This window comes from Rhynchophorus ferrugineus, unplaced genomic scaffold (assembly GCF_030347505.1).
Source record: "Rhynchophorus ferrugineus isolate W39M unplaced genomic scaffold, kcgeb_rfMv2 rfM4, whole genome shotgun sequence".
Classification (NCBI taxonomy): Eukaryota; Metazoa; Arthropoda; class Insecta; order Coleoptera; family Curculionidae; genus Rhynchophorus; species Rhynchophorus ferrugineus.
This window is the reverse complement of record NW_027472583.1, coordinates 53,141,133-53,159,026: the sequence shown is the minus strand read 5'-3', so window position 1 is coordinate 53,159,026 and position 17,894 is coordinate 53,141,133. Positions and strand designations below refer to the sequence as shown.

At 32.3% G+C, this 17,894-nt stretch overlaps 1 protein-coding gene across 3 annotated transcripts in view; it reads right to left on the bottom strand.

The window, feature by feature from the left end:
* Positions 1-17,894, bottom strand: part of LOC143196236 (ephrin-A4) — an 808,497-nt gene that overhangs the window by 602,451 nt on the left and 188,152 nt on the right. For all 3 annotated transcript variants that reach the window (XM_076403895.1, XM_076403896.1, XM_076403897.1), the window contains one exon: positions 534-593. The gene's annotated coding sequence lies outside the window, so the exon portion shown is untranslated. The remainder of the gene's footprint in view (positions 1-533; positions 594-17,894) is intronic.

Here is a 17,894-nt window from a genome sequence, read left to right as displayed (position 1 = left end):
AATTAAAATTGTTAGAAAAACATAAAATGTTTTTTATTGTGGACGTCATCTGACATCAGAAATGAGATGAAAGAAGACATATTTTAATGAAAATAATATTCAGTTATTCAGTATAGTTGTTTATAAAAGGTATGCCAGATAAAACAAACTATCTGTTTTAATATAATACATACAATGCACGCACAATCATTATTAATTATTAATCAATCATTTAAATAGATTATGTTCCAATAGATCCTGAGTCCACGTAACTCCTAGTGTCAGTACGAAAACCGACTTCTCAGAAAAAAAGATAAAAATAAATAAAAAACATGTAGCTTCAGGTGGTGAAGGTGGTTTAAAAAATTATATGAAAAAACTCTCGCTATTAAAACAAAATTCTCCGCAGGAAATGCTCCTCGCCGCGGGAATATTCAAAGCAGTAAACTTCCAGGTGGCGCAGGTAGTTCGAAAGACAAAAAACAACACAGTATAACCGTCAGTTTATTCACATGACAAAATAGTAGATGGAGATGCTTGTTTTTATCACTTACCATTAACAATCTCCCGAGTCCTCGAGTCAGTTCCTTTATGTCGGACGTCCAGCTGGAAACCTGCAACAACAAGAAAAAAAATGAACGATTTCCACTTGGTCGACAAGGAGAAGGAGAAAGGCACAAAAAGAAGAAACTAAGTAGAAGGAAACTCCGGTGACTTTTCCACTGTGGCACGCGAATTTTCCTTTGTGGAAACGTTACGGCGAAGACGTCCCCGGAGCCACGGGGGACAAAGACCGCCCAGCGCGCGGCCGTCCGGACACAAAAAGAAACCGTATCTATTGCCGCTTACTTTCTTGTTATTTTCGAAATGAATTTTCGCCAGCTCAAGAATCTGGTCTATAGTCCGTCATCAGATGTTCTAAATTCGATCGTATGTTTGGTCCAGGAAATTATTTTCTCGCTTAAATGGAAATCTATATTATTGATAAAATGTGAATGGGTTTAGAAAACAAATACTAATAATTTACTTGAGAAAACCGTAGGCATTTTATGGAAAGAGGAACTTCACTGAGGGTCTATTAGAAAATAGACTAACTGGTCTAATTCGTTCATCATTGAGGTAATTTTTCAAAAGATATGGCCGGATAGGCAGAGCCGTATTACATAATAGCGCCCTCCTAAAGATGCCTCCCCAAGGATGTATGTGGTCGTTATTTCATTTGTACAGACCATAATTGTTATAAAGATTGAACATCGATCTAGTTTGCTTTCGAAGATTTTCGAAATGGTAATGTTTCTACCCGAAATTCCACGGTATACCTCTACAGAATGGTTTTCCACATTTTGGTGATTCCAGTTTACAATAATCTACGGTTAAGAAACTGAGCTACTAAAATTCGTCTTTAGTGGCTATTTACACTGAACTGCAAGCTGCTATGCAAATTCGAGCAGACGATATTAATTCCCAGCAACTTCAATCCGCCTTTGGTGGCCTTACACCTTCAACTGTGGTGCATGTGTCGGGAATCCATGAAATAAGGGTGTTTTTTAAAGCTCAACTGGTTCTTACTTGGAATAGTTTATGGCAAACGGTCGTTGAGCACTAATCAATCCACCATTGTGACCTTACAACTTCAGCTGCGATGTTTTACCCGAACTCAACTAAACTACACGAAGAAACTCTTCGAGTAACTGCTAAATAATAATATAACGTCAACCTGTCGTCTTCTGTTTAATTTACAAAATGTAGAGACTTGTTAAATATAAAGCGACCCCAGGTGTCTATTAATCCAATCCGTCGCATTCTTTCACCATTCAAGTAGCCAAAAAATAAAGAGATGGACAAATAGTCTGGGCCGTATTACATAACATATAAAGTCCTTCTAATAAAAGAGCTAATGCATGTCATAGATCAAATATACTGCCAAATACAATTTATAAAATGTAAAATAAATTTTAAACTCGGAACGAATTTTCCCATCTCATTGTACACCAGTTAAAAAGAGACAAAATGCTTTTTGATGCGTCGGAACATTTCGATTTCGATTCGCTTTGTGTTGGTATTGGTCGACCCTGTCTAAACGCCTACAAAATTATATAAAACATCAGCGATAACAATTAGAGATTACAAACCGGCAAATGTAAACGAAAACTCTACGTTAATGTGGCAACATTGCGATGCGCTAACATCATAAATTTTAATGACGTGTATTGGCTGTTTTATTGAATATGCTAAGTTACGAAATAAATACGGTTTAAAAACGACAACATTTATTTAAGGGTGTAGGGTATATTAAGGCTAAAAATATGAAAATATCGATTTTGCTTTATTCATATTCTCAAAGTTTAACCCATAAGAGAATTTTTAAAATCAAAATCATTTTCGGAAAATTTCATTCGAATTAAAATAATATAGGTTTTAGTTAACTGGTGATATATACTGAGCCTAGCAAATGTGATATTGTTTTGAAGAACTTTCTTTTAATTAATTACATCTTACATTAGATATGCTTAGTACAATCTTAATTTACAATTCATTTGTTACTACTGTTCTATTGTACTTGCAAGCACAAGGAAGGCGAGTACGAGATTAATACATCACTATGTATTTCCCAAATTAAAATAAAACTGATTGATGATTGAGAACTTGAAAAATGATTTCTTGCATGTTGTCCGGAAGCTGTACTGATTCTACGTTCTTGTGATTTAGCAGCCTTATTTCATATTTTAGGACGAAATCTTGGATCAGTTCGTGTATCCAATTGATTTCGAGGTTATCGTGCAGCTTTTCGTTGGGTACGTAACGATAAGCATTATCGATCGATAATCGCAGAACTTTTTTTTGGGTGCGTTGGATTACTAGTTGGTTTAATGTCTCAGTGCAACCCCATATTTGCACCGCATAAGTCCATATTGGCTTTATGATTGGCTGAATAAATTATTTGATTGGCTTTTTGATTTTAGGTTAAGTTGAGAGTATCTTCTGACTAACCAGTACAGTTGCCGTCAACTGATATAATTAGGGTTTTGTCATTTCTCCGCAACACAAAATTAACATGGCCAGATTTGGAGCTATTAAGCTGTATTTTTCTATCTCCAGTTCATTTGTAGATTTTGGTGACCGCTACTTGTCCTTTTTCTATAGCCTTAGACAGAGATATATCTTTTGCTATGATAACTGTGTCGAATACAAATATTCCATGTACTGTTTCTTTTGTTGTTGACAGACATCAATGGGGAATGTCCTCATTGAATTCAAGAACATGAATTATCCTAATGTGATATAATATATGTACTGGAAATGTATTGCAATATTAATCCAACTTGCAGAATTATCATCACAATAATCAACCAAACAAACATAATTATAACACCATAAACGGCGAAAAAAATGCATAGTGATTATAGATTAAAAATGTGAAATAATAAAGCAAATGGTTTAAGGTTTTTGCGACAAATCAGAAATTTCATCATCAATATATAAGTATTTATAAATTCATAATCAGATATGGAATGGAAGAACAAGTGACAAGAAGTTATAAAAAGAATAACAAAAAGTCTACAAATGAAAAATTCTCTTCCAAGACTTTCATATTCATTAAAGGAGAAATTTCTAAACACAAAGATGTATTGATGTATTAAATTAAAAATAAGATAGGCAATACTTACCTTATGAAAAATGTTAGAACAACCTACAAACCTGATAACAAATAATTACAATATATTTTTAATATTTCCAGTAATTTCAGTAATAAATAAAAATATTCGCTACCACTTACTGGAAATTATTAACATATTTAAACAGATATAACACCATCATATCTGTTTGACCCCATTTCCTATGATTTATTAACATTAATCCTCATTCCTAGTTCATTAATCCTACTTCACTTATAAACAAATTTCCTTAAGATCGCCCAAAATTGGTTGTTAACTGCTTCTTGCTCGTAAATCGTGACTGCTACTGAATCATGAGAATCAGATATCCTTGAATATTAATATCATTAATATTCTCCGATATTAATGGTCAGCGTCTGGATTTTAAAAATATACCATTGTCTAGCACAACAAAGCAATTTTTCACCAACTGTCTCAAATAAATAACAGTTTGAATACTTAAATGGTCAGTTTGATAGATTATTTGCAGTACTACACTTTAACGAGTTGAAGAATTTTCAACACTGTGGTAGAAATGGAAAAGCTTTCAGCTTGAAACAAAGACTTACAAATTTATTTTATGTTTGTCTGTAGATAAAACTGTAATATCCAAAAAGGAATAACTAACAGGTCATTTAAAAAGTCCCCGGCCTACCATAGTAAAATACATTTTTTTAGAGTAGATAAGGAAGCAATTCGAAGCCCAATTCAAGGATTTTTGGTATCGATTTCACTGATTTCGGCGATTTCGTCCTTCAAACGGCCCAATAACGCTATGTAATAGATGCTGTTAATGGTCCTTCCTATTTTAAGATAGTCAATGAAAATTATTCCATGCGCATCTCAAAATACAGACACCATAACCTTGCCAGCCGACTGTTACGTTTTCTCACATTCTGGAGCGGGTTAATCGTGTGCAGTCCACTAGGATGACTGTCGATTCGACTTCGAAGTGAAATTATGGAGCCATATTTCGTCGTTTGTCACATATCGACGCAAAAACTCGGATTTATTACGCTTGATCATCTTCAAACAGTGCTCCGAACCATCAACTCGTCGTTGTTTTTGGTCAAAAGTGAGCTCGCGCGGCACCCATTATGATGAAAACATTCAGTTGATATCTTTAGAGTATTTCCTATTTCATTCAATTTCAATTTACGGTAATTCAAAATCATTTTGTGGATTTTTTAAATGTTTTTGTCGGTAACAACCTCTTTTGGGCGTCCACTGCGTTCACCGCCTTTGGTGCCCATTTCACCACATCTAAACTTAGCATACCAATCCTTGATGGTTAATTTTCGTGGGTCAGTGTCCGGAAACTCGGCATCAAGCCAAGCATTTGCTTCAACTGTATTTTTTCACTACAGTTGCTTCACTCAAAATGCTATAATTCACAAACTAATGATCCAAGCAGTCAAATTTATACACGCATCTTTTGAGGGTAAGGGCTAACTAAAATACGTATGGATTTGATTCTAGTAGCGCCATCTATGTGTCAGATCGAGAACTTTTGAATTGATCTGTTATTACAATTATACCCATAAGCAGGCCAATTAAAACTGGGTTATTTTCTGGGATGGTGAGGTATTTCAAAATTACTCGCCTCCTCAAGATAAACGTATATACATCAGTCAAATATAATAACGTAAAATAATAATGTAAGCCAGTAAAATAATGTAAACTGTAGGTATTATTAGTTTTTTGCATTTATTCTGATCATTTTTCACTATATTGAGAAACGAAACGACAATATATATTACCAAAATATGTCATCATTTTCTACTTATTTCCATTTTCTGACGACATAGTAATACCATGCCAATAATGTTGGTTTGGCCGCGAACCAAGCCAATCCTGCGTATATCTGAACAAGTAGTAATCAGAAGACGCTATGTCTAGTATATCCTTCATGAATACTGCAACGTGTCATGCCATACAAGAGGGTGACGTTGCGTGTGTTGATTCGTTCAACTTACGCGAATAGACACCTGCAGTAAAAATTTCAATCGATTTCAACCACATAGATGTCTATGTAGATGGGTCTGAAATAATACATGGCGTTTAATACTTGAGTTTGTCATAGTAAATTCACTTTGTATCGTCAGTCACAATACGCCACAGAAAACTATTATTTTTTGCCTGCCAAGCAATGATATATTAATAACCCCAATACATGGTTCAAAATGGTATTTTCAGACAATTCCTATGGTAGCAATTTTCTCTCCCTTTCGGTTTTCCCCATCGCGTATAAATGCTTGGAAACAGTTGATTCATCATCTGCTAAGATGTTTAAAAGATCTTTGAAAATTAGAGCTGGGTTTTCGTAAAGGAACTTTTTTAATCATCCAGGCTGTTTTTTGCCATTAGCATAAAAATCACCACTTTCAAATATTTGAAGTGAAAACCGACAAAAAAAGAAATGTAGTGAATGTCAAAAATACAATTTTGACTGTTACATGATTAGCGTATATCTACAATCAATAACTCAATAATACTAAATGTAAAACTCTAATTTTATACAGAGAAATATCATGACCATCGAAATTAATAAGTTAGATTAAGTATTTTTATAAATAGATATCGCTGATCAAGATATTTATTTACCTAATAAAAAGTAAAAAATGTTGAGCTTAAAGAAAATATTCACTGACATGAAATACAAATAAACTTTAATATAGTTTATTACTACGTTGTCTTAAACTTGTCTTAAAATAGCGTTCGAAACTATCGACTGAAAATAGTCGAAACAGTCGATAGTCAAATGCACGGGTTCGACTGTTTTTTTCCGCTCGTGATGTCAGACGAAGAGGTAAGAATCCTTTCCTTTCGTAAATTATAAGAGAGTAAAGAATGGAGATAATTTCTTGGAGCAGTTAATTTTAAATGTCATTATATTTTCCAACGATAGTATAGGCGAAACAGAGATGCACACATTCGTTAACGTACTAACTTCAAAAAAGAAAAGGAAAAAAATAATTACGGAATACAATTATCATGCAATAAATCATTTAATTTAAAGCAATTGAAGATGTCTTGAATTTCGAGTTGTAGTACTGTATTTGTGTTTTTTGAAGTTGCCGATTCTCTTCGAAAATATTGTCAAACCATAGAATGTTAAAGCTGAATGCATCATTCTACTGAAAAGTTATAAAATAATGAAAATAGATTGTAAAAAAGATTCCTCTGCCTTACCTGCTGATAAAATAAATCTGAACTTAAAAGTGTCGCTGACATTTTCATGTATTTTTTAGTATCCAAGATGTTGTTGTTGTTGATGTTGAAATTGTTGAATACTAAAGAAGAGTGTTTTCCTATCAAAAAATGTATCAAAAGACTTAAACAAAAATCGAGAGAGTTCATCATCGAAAATCGAAACCAAAAAGTTAATCACAAAATATTACCTATTATTGCCATAAAAATTGTCAGAAGTATTTTACTATTTATCATTCACAATTTTAATCTTTTTACCCTAGTATAACAATCATCAAAAATAGTATTCCAAAATGCTACTATATCAATATACAATATATTATTATTTACAAGCAAATTACCAAAAATATCATAAAACTATATATTACATATAAATCTATATAAGCCTAAATTCGGTATAATCTTGTCAAAGTGGCGGCTAGGACGACAACAAAAATATTAAAAATCAGTTAAATGAAACCAGGAGAACCGAAAATAGTAACTAAAAATACAGGACTGGAACAGTCGAGAGTAAATAGTAATAAAATCAGTCGGACCGAAAATAGCGACTAAAAACAGTGGACTGAAGCAGTCACTAATAAAAAGTAGTAAAATCAGTCGCACCAAAAATAGTGACTGAAACAGTCGATAATCAATTTCAGTCGAAAGTTCCCAAGGCTACTTAAAACTTGATTATTTTAATACGATATAATATACTTTATGCTACAATGTTCGCACTAATCGCAATATCGTGATATCCCAGCAGAAATGTCCACTCCGACTGAAACAAAGGAAAAACACAAACCAGGTGGCGAAAATGCATTAGAAATATGGCCGTTCTGGCCTGCTCTCGTACTAAAGTCCTCTCGCTCCCTTAACTATAAGGCCAGACCCGGGACCCCCCATCGCCACCCCATCCGGCGGCCCCCTTGCGTCCAGTTATTATTTTTCCCCGGTCCTCTCGGACTTTTCAGCTTTTTTCCCTCCCTTATTTTCCGCCTCGTGTATCGTCGACAAAGGTATAGAGTCTTTTCTAATTAATTTTAATTAAAGTAACTATTTTTCAGGTTTCTGCTGTCGTTCTTTGCTCTCCGCCATCCCCTCGTCTATACCCCAAGAGCTTTGCTTATTTTTTGTTGTGGTAACGTTGGCGGGTCCAGTCAACTCTACAAAAAATCCTCTTATTGCAAAAAATACTTATAATATATTTTATTGCTATGGAAAATAAAAAAGCCAATTAAACCAAATTGAATCAGAATTGATATATACGAATATCACTAGGTGGTAGTATTATTATTTTTTGTATATATATGTTTTAAAGTCCCTTTTTTACCACCGAGGGTTTATATGGACTGGACCTACTGTTTAACGTGGGCTCCTAACCACGATCCTCGGCATTAAGCCAACCGACTGGCGAGTGACATCCGGTCTTACCCAGCCTGGTTATTGGCGTGACTGGGGCCATTTTCTTTATCGGATTTTGCAATCTTGCCTAAGGACATTCACAAATGTTGAACAAATTCAAACATAAATTTACGACCATGCCCCAGCAGAATTCGAACCTGCGACTATTGCAACAGTAGGAGAACCATCCTGACGCCTTTACCACTGCGCCAACCAATATATGTATATATATATATATATATATATATATATATATATATATATATATATATATATATATATATATATATATCGGATATATAATAGGAAGGACAGAAACAAACAAATTAATGATATATAAGATGATTTATCACATTAAACTAATCAATATATAAAATGGAATAAAAGATAAATAAATATTATATATTTAAAATAAAAGTGTAATAAATGACACAGTGGACAAATATAAAAAATACTTACAAACAGATATAAACTAATAATCATGTAGAAATTTTAGTTCATAACACATAATATATTAATGTATTTAGACAAAAATGGTAAATAAAATATAACGTAAAGGTTATAAAGATAAAAAGTCTGATTTATCCAAATTAAAATTAAATATAATATAATTTGAATAAAATATAATATTGTAAATGGATTTCATGCAAATAAATGAAAAGTTTATCAATATGGCTTATAGTAAAGGGAACTTTGAGATTTTTGTTTTTGTTCAACAGTGAGCAAACAAAACTTTTGGCCAAACAAAGAGCAAAATCAATAGTGGGCAGTTTGAACAGAGCTTTCTCTTGTCGGTCGCTTGATATCTTTGCGATGATAGCTAACTAACGCAACTTTTCGATCATACAAAACCATTTTGTGGTTTTTTGATGTTTTCTGGTATTACCACCTCATTTGAACGTCCACTGGGTTCAGCGTCATCGGTGAATCTACATTTTAAGTCAGCAAACCAACGTTTTATTGTTGTTCTTGACGGAGCTGTGTCCTTATAACACTTTTCAAGCTATTGCTTTGCTTGAACGGTATTTTTTCCTATCAAGAAGCCGAGTAAAATTAAAACACGAAATTATTTTTGATTCATTGTTTTGAAATCAACAAAAGTATTGTCACTTTCAGCACAATAGCTCACAAAATAATGAGTAGAATATTATGTAGTTTGAACAGCTTCCTTTTAAAAGTTAGTATTAATTAAAAAACTAGCACCACCTGTGTGTTAGGCTCGGAACTTTTCTGACTATGTATTATGTGTCTGCAAGTAACTATAGGTATACAATAATAGAACTACTGATTTTCTACAAAAACCTATAGAGCTTCTAAATTAAAAAAAAATTCTTGCTAACCTTCAGGCCAAACACAAATACCCGGGACGTATCGACTGAAAGACAGAACGAAAGAACACATTCAATTAGTGGCCGTATTGTTAGATATCTATAATTAAACAACCGCCAATCGTAAATAATTCCGCTAATGGTGGAAACGCAATCCGCTAAAAGAAGAAAAAGATGAAATAGTGCATCTATTTCGGTCCACGGGTGTACATGCCATCGCGGGTCCTTTATGTTTTCTATTATCGAACACGATCGCAAAATCCATTAGTGGAACAATCGTAAAACTACGCTGTCACCTAAAAATAACTTTACACCTTTTCCGAGAGAGAGACTGACAAAGAATATATTAAAATAACTATTCTGTCTCATCGATTCCTTTACCGAAGATAACGCAAAAATGACGAAAAAGTAGACTCGACCGAAATGCACCAGATGAAATATAGTCTGTAAAATAGATATAAAAATACCAAATGCATTTCAAATAATAGAGAAATTTCAACGATATTAAAACAGCGCTCCAAGTTATAAAATAATAGGACCTATATATTAGCCGCCACTTCATAATAAATCAACATAGATTAACACACATATTAATTAATTTCTGTGAAGATAATGTCGATCAAAACAGCAATTTTATGTCAATATGTTATTCCAGATAATTAATACGATTGAATATACTTTAGCGGTAAAGTTTAGTAATAAATTAGTATGTATTAATCTATGTAAATACCAGAATCTCTGGAGATGCTGTTCATCAACTCCCACGTTTTACAGGAAAACATTTCTCCAGGTAGTTAGTATGACTAAATATACTTTAATATCAACATTTAATAATAGAGTAATATGTATTAATTGGTATAAATACAAAGTTCTCAGAAGATTATGTTCACTTGATCTTAATATCGAACTACAGTTCCAGGTTCTTAGAATAATTAAACACAGTATGTTATAGCAATTTATCAATAGAATAATGTGAATTAATAAATTATAGACGGAACTGATCTGAAGATATTTATTAAAACGAATATTTTAGATCCTACATGATGAAATGATCTTAATAATATTAAACTTATGGTAACAGTAATATTTAGCAAGACATTAATACTTATAAATGAATATAAATACAAGGTTATCTGGCGAAACTACTTACCAGAATACATATTTAACAAGGAAACATTTCTTCAGGTAGATTTTGATGATAGTGATATGTTAACTAAAATGTACTAAAACATAAACTTTACACCAAAACATTGCAGAAGATTACCAATATGATTGAACATAATTTATCTGAAGAAGATACCCACTAAAATTGAAAATTTACATCAACGAATTGCACAAGGTGATCAATATGACAAGTAAATAATTATTACATAATTATAAATTCGATTTTTAATAAACGTTATTCAAAAGCCGGCTTCGTTGGCGCAATGGTCAAGCCGACAGGACGGTCCTCCTACTGTCGCGATAGTCGCGGGTTCGAATCCTGCTAGGGCATGGATGTATTTTGTTTGTGATTGTAATTGTAAATGTCTTTATAGGCAACAGTGGAAAATCCCACAAGAAATAAGCATCCCCGTCATGCCAGTAACTAGGCTGGGTAAGACCGGATGACTTCTGAGGTGATTTCTAAGTTGGTCACTCGCCAGTCGGTAGGTTTAATACCGATGACCGTGGTTCGGAGTCCATGTTAAACTGTAAGTCCAGTTCGGAAAAACCCTCGTTGGTAAAAAAGAGACTTAAAAATATAAAAAAATGTTATTCAAAATAACTTAAATCATACATATGGCTGTTTTTCCAAGCGTTTAAAGCGATTAAACATATTTTATTATTGAAATTTATAAACAAATGCTGATTAATAAGTTTAATCGTAAATTTATCTGACGAAGATGTTCACTAAAACTCAAAAAACTGCTCTAGATAATCGATTAATGATGGTTATATGATTAAACATATTTTGCGACTGCAACTAAACATGAAAATACTCTCGAAAAATATGTACATACACAATATTCTCTGAAGATGCTGTTCCAGAAAACATTAACTTGATATATAACTCTCAATCCAGGTGTTAATAATGATTAAAATTATTTTATTATTACAATTTATAAACAAGATAATATTTATTAATAAGTCTAATAGTATATCTCCTTGAATAAGGTGCTCATTAAAACGTAAATTTTACATCAAAACATTGGATTAATTCATCAATGTGATAACATATTTTGTTATTGCAATTTAATTAAAATATTCTTTAAAAACTAGTACAAACAAGATATTATCTGAAGATGCTGTTCAATAAAACTTTAACTTGGTCTCAAACTCTTGATCCAGGTACTTATAATGATTAAAAATATGTTATTATTGCAATTTATAAACAAAATAATGTTGATTAGTAAGTCTAATAGTATATTTCTCTGATGAAGATATTCACTAAAGCAGACATTTTACATCACAACACTGCTCTAGGTCATCGATATTATTGATAATATTTTGTCCCTTCAATTTAATATGAAAATATTAATAAAAATAGGGACATATACGATATTCTTTGAATATACTATTCAATAAAACTTTATTTTCAAGCCTAACTTTTGCTCTAGGTGCTTAAAATTATCAAATATATTCTATTATTGTGTTTTCTACACAAAGTAATGTCGGTTAATTAATTTAAGACAAAATTTCTTTGAGGAAGATGTCCACTAACATAATATTTTGAATAATAATTTTTTATTTTAAATTTTGAAATAACCATAATATTGAGTGATATGATTTAAGCTGGGTAATATATCCAACGACGGCGACTACGACTAAGCTAAATCTCGCTGGCGTCCGGAAATAAAACGATCTCGGTAGGATCCATGACTTCCTAACAGTCCGAAACACTAAATGTCTGCTGATATGTGTTTATTTTTCAATGTAAGCGACGTGTTTTGACAAGGCATCAGTCGTTTTAATACGATTCTGAAATTGATTGGAGCTTTTAAGACGTCTTCGGAGCAGTTTAAACAACGATAATGTAATGCGGGAAGTAAACAAATTAGGAGCGGCGAACAATAAACGTTTTTTTCTCTCTTTTCTGATCCTTACAAATACAATTAAGGCGAGAAACAGCTGTAGGACGAGGAGCGATCGAAAACTGAGGATAATGTTTGAAATTTCCTCTGCCATTCCTTTTTTTAAACGAATTTGTTTGGTTTTATTTTCGTTGGGGGCACCGTTTATAGAGGCTATTATTAGCGAAGAGTATATAAAGGAAACGAAAATCTAACGATATCTAATCTATTTTAACAGATATACTTCTACTATTAAAGGAATTGGGGGTTTCAATAGACGTTAACCATCGAAGAACTTTTCATCATATTTTATAAGATAATTATGGTGAAGACATTTTTTCAAATATGAAGACTAGCATAAAAAAATATCAAACTAACTTAATAATTATTAATTTTCTGAAGAAACGTACAAATATTATATTAAAATAGAGTGGAAGCTAATATAAATTATATTAAACTATCTCAACCTAGTTGTATATTGAACATAGCTACGATCACTATATAACTAATAGATTATCTTTAAAAGTAAAATATTATAAAAGTTATTACAGTTGCATATAGAAAATAAAATTATATAGATATAAAGTAATATATTAAATAAAAGTAAAACTCGTATTATTTTCTGATAAAAGAGCCAACAAAAACAAACATACAACAACAAAACGGATGTCTATGTTATTAAAACTACTACATTCAGAAAATAGTATGAAATAAATAAAAAGCAATAACAATTAGAGTTAGAACTTGTACGTTTTCTTGAAGAAGCTGTCGACTAAAATAAAAATATGATAATAAAATAGAAGTCCAAAAAATAGAATCTGTACATGCAGAAAATAATATAAAAATATAATAATAACAAGAAGTAAAGTCAGATTGGTATTTTCTATTTCTGAAGAAGGTGTCCACTGAAATAAAAAATATTTATTACAGCACTGCTTCACGTAGTGTAAATACCTAAACTATACCCACAAGTAGAACGTAAAAAATAATTAGTCTCGAAAGTACATGAAATTATGAATTTCCATGAAGAAGCTTCCCATGAAATTAAACATATAATGTTAAAATAGAAGTTTTAATTGTTGAAACAGTTTCACCCAGAAAATAATATCAAATAAGTATAAAACAATAAAAAAATAAACTATGCATGGATCAGAAGTCCAGAAGGAGATGTCACAACAATTATTCCAGCTTGTACAAATTGATAAAATAGTATACAACTCCAAACATAAAATTATACTTATTTTAACTCCAATAAAGTATTTCTATGAAGATAATGTCCAGACAAATGATATTTGTGAGGAAAACAAAGTTAACAAAATTATTATTAGTTGTAAAATATTTTAATTGAAAACATTATTAGATATCAATTATTTGAAACGAAATTCATCCAGTTAATTTAATGCTTCAGTTTACAACAGTAACAGACAGTAAAAAAGCCACTGCATCTATATTTACTATTTCATCGTTCAAACATTTGTTCCAATGTAAATATCGTTATCGGCCACTACTTGGCCATGTTTGGAATCCAAACACAACATATTTTCCTTCAATTTAGGAAAGAGCACTTCACAATAGAATAAGTAAAACATAATTAATTTAGTGATGTTGATCATAAATAAACTAAATATATTATGACACGTATACAAAGAAAGTTTTTCCACCTAAATACCGGCATAAAATTTAATCACAAAGGACGACGAGGACAATTTAGTGTTCATAACAAGAACAAGAAGACTTAAGAAAAATAAACACAAAGACTCAGCCAACTGCATATTCACGGGATCTAAGAATGTAATCTTTTGTTCCTGGGGAATATGCAAAATGCCATGTGCCCCAGGTGGTGAGAATCAAAGCAGCGAAATATCATTAACAACGCGATGGCGGATAAGACCCTATTCCGGAGAAGATAACTTAAATTTCGTTTGGTATAAATTAAATATGCGAGGAATATTAGAAGTTCGTCCCCCTGGGGGGTCGACGCGAGAATTAATAAAATACCCAATATATCGCCAAGAGGAGGAATTCAATTTTTGACAGTGGTTTGGGAATTCCGCGATGCCAATTTAGATTTTTATTAAACGATATTCCACTTTATTAGATCAAATCGGATTTATTACCTCCATGAAAAAAATGATGTCTCCGTGTATTTGAGTTTATTTTTAAAAAATATTTTTAAGAAAAAAATTAAACCAACTTCAAAAAATAAATAAGGAATAAATAACGAATTAAAAAATAATCAAACTTTTTAAAGATTTTTAACACAATTTTTTTTTTAAATAAAATATGTAGATAATAATCGTAATAACTAAATAAAAATAAACGAAAACCTTATTTCACCTATCTATCACACGTGTTTTATATTCTTCTATATACATAACTAGCGACCCGCCCCGGCTTCGCATGGGTACAATGCTGATACTAAATTAAATACACTACAGAAAAAATATGAACGTTGTATATAAAAACATAGCGGCCCGCTCCGACTTTGCACGGGCATAAAATATATATGCCTATGTCACTCAATGAAAACATGATTAAAATCGATCCAGTATTTTTGGTTCATTCATTACTGCCCTTGGCCTGCACGCATTAAATTTGGAGTAAAACAATTCCTCTTCCCCTATACTTACTATGAAGATTTCCTGCTATCTTTGGAATATCTAAATTCATACAATTTTTATTACATTACACATTTTTAAACGCAAATTTTAAATTTGTAATATCTCCGAAAATATTTGTTTAATTTACATGCTGTAAGGAACCATATTGATCTATATTAATTGCACACTGTATTTAAGGTACTTAATTCGATAAGGATTAATGCCGTATTGCTTAAAATAGCTTCGTAAATAAGCCATTTTCTCACGTAAAAAGTAAACAATAAAAATGGTTAATGTGGGTTATCCCTAAAAGATAAACATATACCATCGCGGACTTTTTTGTAGATCTTTTTATGGTGTACAATACTGTAGTACATTAATTTGATCTAACTCGTAGGGTTAGGCAGCGTTTTTGCTAATTGCTAAATAAGCCTAAAAAAATAGGTTAATTTACGACATCACGTTAGAAACCTCTAAAATTAGCAATGTTGCCTTAGTATATTATGCATGTATTATACATATAAACCTTCCTCTTGAATCACTCTATCTATTGAAAAAAACCGCATCAAAATCCGTTGCGTAGTTTTAAAGATTTAAGCGCACATAGGGATATAGGGACAGAAAAGGCGACTTTGTTTTATACTATGTAGTGATTTACACTAAACTTTTAGGCTCGGCACCCAGTTATCTGTTGGTAGTAGTGAAGTTTGATTATTTTTTAGTGAGTTCCATATTTATTATTTGAAGTCGGTTCAATTTTTTTGTTAAAAATATGTTATTTTCCTCTCCTTAGTGTTAGATATTTACTCAATAAATTACGCAGTTATTCTATTAAGTATTACAATGGGTAGGCCAAGTATAGATGCAGCCCGTATGAGGAAAAATACCAATAAACAAACAATGATTGAAAATAAGGAGCGCTTCATGCCCAGGGGTCTGCTACTTAGACTAGTTGATTTGACAAGTGTTCTAACTAAACAACAGCAAAAAGTTACTGTCCCAACCGGGAATCGAACCCGTGACCTCCGTTGTCTACAATACTTCAACGATGTCTTATATGCTATAGTTAGTGCTTAAAAAGCAAACTGAATGGCTTTTGCACTGAATGACTTCCGATTTTCCATCACATCAGCTTATCAATAACATTATACACAAATATCTGATAATTTTAGATAAAAAATATATGAAAACTAACAAATATGTGTACGTGCCTTTGAAATTTGAGCGATTCCCTCGATTTCCCCCCTTCCCCCACATTATCCTGATTTGGTTCCAACAGGACCATCTCGGAAATGCACCCTTTCGAATAGAAAAAGAATTTTGAAAATCGGCCCACAAATGACTACAGTAAGTTGATTGAAGAAATCGGCGAACATAAATTAAAAAATATACAGATCATTCATCCCCGATAATGAGGGTATGGGTGATTTAATTGATTTTTATGACGGCTTGGGTTAATTTATATAGTAATAATGTAAGTAAAGATATAAAGATTCCCAATATAAATATGAGTCAACTTGAATGGACTTAATATGTAGATAATAGCACTGAGAAATATCGACCGAAAAGGACTATCGACTATTTAGTAATTGACTACTTTTTAATATCGATTGTTTCAGTCGTGTACGTACTAGTTCCATTTGACTAATTTTTAACGTTCTGCTTTGTCATCCCAGCCACGAGCTTGAAAATATTGTGCCGAATTTATGCTTACATAGATTTATATGTAATATATATGGTTTTAGATTTTGGTAATACGATTGTAAATAACAATATATTGTACATTAATATAGCAGCATTTTGGAACTCATCTCTACTCTACTCTATTTTTCAAGATCTCAATTTTTCTTCTCTCTTTCTCATCTCAACAACATTTTGATTGATGAACAGAAAAATCATTTTGACTGCATTTATGTTAGCTTGGCAACTATTGGATCTTTTTTTGTCTCCCGATATCTCTCGATAATGTCGCAGTGGTAAAGGCGGACCACTTACTCTCGCGATAGTCGCGGGTTCGAATCCTGCTGGGGTATGGTTGTATATTTATGTTTGTGATTGTTTAATATTTGTGATTGTTCTAGGCAAGAGTGCAAAATCAGAAAAGGGAAATTATCCCAGCCACGTCAGTAACCAGGCTGGGTAAGACCGGATGTCTTATGGGTCGTGGGATGATTTCCAAGTTGGTCACTTGCCAGTCGGTAGGCTTAATGCCAAGGACCGTGGTTTGCCCACTTTAAACTGTAGATCCATTCCAGATAAACCCTCGTTGGTAAAAAGGAGACTTTAATATATTTTAGCGTTTATTTTATATAGCTCGGTGAATGGTGGTAAAACGAAATGAAACAGTGGTGTTTACATTATGTGGCCGTTATTTATTGAAGTAATATAAAAATATAAAAATACAAATGATAAAACGTATGGCAGCGGTGTTACCTGGTGACGAGACTTGGGCAGTCGATGGTGGCATGTCTAAACTAAACGATGGTCGAGTACTGAATGAAATGGAAATACCCTTCAATAACATCCCAGATAAACGTCTCGGGGTTGCCAGCTATAGGTTTTTGCGAAGTGCTGAATTTTTGTCAAGGTACAACGGATCAAAACTTTCAACATACGAAACAGAAAAGCAATTTGAAATAACGAGTTTGCGGCTTTGTAGTTGAAATTGCTGATTAAACTAGTTTA